The sequence below is a fragment of the Penaeus vannamei genome, chromosome 36, assembly GCF_042767895.1.
Source record: "Penaeus vannamei isolate JL-2024 chromosome 36, ASM4276789v1, whole genome shotgun sequence".
Taxonomy (NCBI): domain Eukaryota; kingdom Metazoa; phylum Arthropoda; class Malacostraca; order Decapoda; family Penaeidae; genus Penaeus; species Penaeus vannamei.
Window position 1 is genome coordinate 6,439,180 of NC_091584.1, and position 5,000 is coordinate 6,444,179.

Consider the following 5,000-nt stretch of genomic DNA (forward strand, 5'->3'; position numbering starts at 1 on the left):
CTCTCTCTCTCTCTCTCTCTCTCTCTCTCTCTCTCTCTCTATATATATATATATATATATATATGTGTGTGTGTGTGTGTGTGTGTGTGTGTGTGTGTGTGTGTGTGTGTGTGTGTGTGTGTGTGTGTGTGTAATACCTTTTTTCGTAATTGGAATTGCTTATTTTTAAACTGACAGCGAAAGGTCAACTATGATTAAAATTCACAATCTCTTTCTTCTGTTTGAGACATAAGATCATCGTTATTATTATTGAAACGACAATTATTTTTAAGTTCATATACATTAATTATACTGTTATTTTATTTATCTATTTATCTTTTTACTGTGCAATCTTTTTAGTCTTCTCTTCTATCAAGTAGCACTGAAAGTTGCTTCTAACTTTGGTGTTATATTACCAATATTTGTATTTTCCTGACTTTTGTTACCTCTACATGGGGAAGAAAAACATTCTTCTCATAGACCTAACACATTAATAATACAACATAAATAAACAAAAAACGTTCTTAAATTGCACTCTGAGAGACCACTTAACTCCAAGTCTTAGCTATTCTTGAGGTTGACTTCAGCCTCGAGATTACAACCGTTCCGACACGTTCTCCTAAAGACAACCTTCTGAACAACAAAAGAAAGGCTGGAATGGGATGTTTGAGGAAATACTCCGGCCTTTTAACCAGCAGCGGAAGCCTCGCACTTTGGTGTTTGTGGAGGTGAAGAAGCGCTGGCCAAGGGACTGTTGTTGTTGTTGTTGTTGTTGTTGTTGTTGTTGTTGTTGTTGTTGTTGTTGTTGTTGGTGGTGGTGGTGGTGGTGGTGGTGGTGGTTGTGGTGGTGGTGTTATTATTAATAATATTATCATTATTATTATTATTATTATTATTATTATTATTATTATTATTATTATTATTATCATTATTATTATTATTATTATTATTATTATTATTATTATTATTATTATTATTATTATCGTTAGTATCATTATTATGATTATTATCAATATCATTATCTTTAATGTTGTTATCATCATCATTATTATTACTATCACCATTGATCCTGAGGAGAGAAAATAAAGAAGAAAAGAAAAAAAGGAGAGAAAAAACAAAAACATAAAAGTTCCGGGAATTATTCAACGTTTGTGGGAGTAGTGTTAAAGTTATTTCTTTCTATCTAAAATATAATTATAAAACATAATTATATTTTATTTATAATTATAATTATAATTATATTATAATTATAACATTATAATTATAATTATAAAAATTATAATATTATTTTTTCTAGCTATCTAAAAGTTAATGATAAAACACCAGAGAAAATGTGTGATACCAGAGGAAGCCTATTTAGAATTTAATGATAGAACGAAAAATGACACTAGAACAAGACAACGGAGCCCACGTATAAGAAGGAACTGACTTTCCTTTACGAAATCAAACGAAAACGTTTAGGAGGAACTCGCAAAAATCTTTGTCGATGATGAGGAAACGTTTTAGGCTATTTTTATTTGTTATTTATTTATCCATTTATCTATTATTTATTTATTTATTCACTTGTTTGTCTTATTTATTTATTTATTTATTCATATTTTTTTAGTGAGAGGGAAGAGCATGGTTGTTAAAGGCCAAAATTACCTTCAGTCTGAAAAACGTACATTAGTTAATAATTCAGTTAGTATTTAGTTGCAAGATGTAGAGTAGTTCATAATTCAGGTGTAATAATAGTTCATTTGGTATTTGTTATCATTTTAGTTTCATATGTAATTAAGTTGATAACATGTACAATTATTAAAACTACAAGTAGATTCGTTTCCTCTGCTCATTAAAAAAAGCAATTATAGTGTAAATAAGAATAAAGTCGAGAGTAATCAGAATGCGATTCGTAATATCCGTTTCATTAAAATTGTTTTCTATCCTTCCATTTTCCTGCTAATCTTTTCGTTCAGTATTTCACGTAATATGATATCGAGTCGTATTTTATGTCCTCTCTTTCTTTTTTTTTCTTTTTTTTTGCATCAGATTTTTTATGATGCAATTCACATCGACTGAATAAAAGAAAATAGAAAAAAGAAAGAGAGAAAGAAAGAAAGAAAGAATAAAGAAACAAACAAAGAAAGAAAAAACACCTACGTCGACTGAATAAAAGAAAACAGAAAAAAGAAAGAGAGAAAGAACGGTAGAAAGAAAGAAAGAAAAAACAAACAAAGAAACAGAAAAAACGCCATTTTTAGTTTACAGATGATTAAAAAAGGGGGAATCCATTTTTTTCCAGAAATGTATATACTAAGCCTGTATTTTCCGTTCACTTCAGGACAAAGGTTTCTCCCTCTTTCCATATGTTCCCTTCAGTTCGGTGTCCATCTGTCTTCCATTTGTTAAACGACGGAGCCAACGATCGTGATTTCGTCTGGAATCGAGCCTGGTCCGTCTTCAGGCATTTTCTCTTTACAGCTTGTGGAATATCCTTGGCTTGTCTGTTTCTCTTTGTGTTGCGTGTTTTTTTTTGTGAGTGTGTGTGTGTGTGTATGTGTGTGTTTTATCGGAGATATTTGGCAAGTCGATGGTCTGTCTGTCGTGTCTGTCTGTCTCTGTCTCTGTCTGTCTCTTTCTCTCTCTTTCTTTCTTTCTTTATCTCTCTCTCTCACTCACTCTCTCTCTCTCTCTCTCTCTCTCTCTCTCTCTCTCTCTCTCTCTCTCTCTCTCTCTCTCTCTCTCTCTCTCTCTCTCTCTCTCTCTCTTTCTCTCTCTCTCTCTCTCACACACACACACACACACACACACACACACACACACACACACACACACACTCAAACACATTTACTGCATCTGGTTCTTGTGATTTTTGCTAAATGGTTATTATTATTATTATTTTTTTGTATACGAGAGAAATATGTTATCAATTACATGGACAAGTGTATTAATTAAAAGATAGGAATGTCTGTCGATCGTACTGTGGAGTATATTTTAGCCAAAAGGAATATAAAGAATGTATTTGCAAATATAAAGGAGTAGTATACAAAGGTGTTTAATGGAGTATAAATGAGAATAAAAGATTCCGTTGGATTATAAGGGATTCTACTGGAGTATAGGCGAGTATAAGGGTCTTCACTGCACAATAAAGACAGTTCTGCAGACATTTGGGCAACAGAGTAAGACGGGCAAGAAATGTGACCTTTTGCACTCAATCTGGCAGTTTGGTACGAGGTCAGCATCTGTCATTTCCGGTCGGATTAAAAATCTATTTCTAGTTTTAGTTTGAGGAAGATATCACATAAAACAGTTGTATTTATTTATTTATATATAGAGAACATAATGCGTTATAACTTTAACACTTACACAAAGTTTCATTAAACGCCATTAACCAAAGGTCAAAAAAAAAAAAAAAAAAAAAACAGAAAAAGAAAAAGAAAAACAAAAAAAAAACATCCAGAGTATATATCGAATCGGCAACTCTCCTTCCTCGCCCGAAGGAACCGGGCCAACGCAGCGGAGAGTCGGGTCATCGAGCACGCTTCCGTCTCGGTCATGAAGTCTCTCTCGGCGGAGACAGACGAAAGAGACAACCTTGAGGGGATTGGCAGGCATGCGCTTCCTCGTGGATTATAAAATGTATAATTATTGTAATTATCATTGTTATTGTTATTGTTGTTGTTGTTGTTGTTACTATTGTTGTTGCTGCTGCTGCTGTTGTTGTTGTTGTTGTTGTTGTTGTTACTGTTGTTGTTGTTGTTGTTGTTGTTGTTGCTGTTGTTGTTGTTATTGTTATCATTATTTCCATTATTACAATTTATTATTCCTATCACGTGACTGTGAAACGATCTTCGACGTACAGTGTTTCAGTGAATTAATATTTTGTTTAACTTCTAATTTCTGTATTTTCCTATACTTATTGCAAACAATATATACATACATATATATATATATATATATATATATATATATATATATATATATATATATATATATATATATATATATATACTAGGAAGAGATTTTACCTGCAGTATTGACAAAAGCTTAAAAAAAGCTTTTCAGGAAACTAAAAGTGCTTTGTTTAACTTATATTTTTCATTCTTGATTATTTTAAAGCAAAAAATCGTAAAAAAGATATTTAGCTTTTTGTTTACTTTTTCGCGTTTAGTGAAATGTCAATATCTTCATTTTGTTTTTTTTTTTTTGCACTTTTCCTGCAATTGGTTTTGCGACAGATGAGGAAAATGTGTGTAGGAGGTTTCCGAGAGAAAAAAAAGGATTTTGCTAAATGTATTGTGTCACTAGATGGTGTATTTGATTGCTGATAAAAATACATCGGTAGTTTTTCTTGATTTTCCTTTCTTTCTTTCTAATTCTAAAACTTCCATTCAAAAGTCTGTGCTTCGATAGTAATGCATTTTCACAAAGGTATAAAATCCTTTTGTGACAATATTTTTATTCATTTACTTGGCAGAGAGAGAGAGAAAGAGAGAGAGAGAAAGAGAGAGAGAGAGAGAGAGAGAGAGAGAGAGAGAGAGAGAGAGAGAGAGAGAGAGAGAGAGAGAGAGAGAGAGAGAGAAATAAGTCTTATGTCCTATAATATTAACGAATTTAATTTTTCATTTTCCTGAAATTAATTAATTAGACATCTCTTCGTATTTAAAAGTACTGCAAATTGATAAATAGATTTTTGAAAGTCGCTTGTACTGTATTATGTGCTACGTGGCCGAGCTAGCAAGATATTCAAAAAATATGTACACAGAGCTTAAAAATAGTCATTGGTCGAATAAATACAATTATTTACTCAAGAATATAAAGAGGGAAAAGATAAATTTCGATCAATTTTATCCGGGAGTGTTGGCTGATTAGACCAGCTGATTAGTCCAGCCCTCAAAATAAAATGAGAGCTAATGACTAAAAATGGGCTTAATTACATAATTTAAAATGTAGTCGAGAAAAAAAGATCAATGGAATTGTGACTGAAGTAGAATTAAAGAATATATATCGTACATTTTTGAATATGCTTTTCTTTTTGAAAA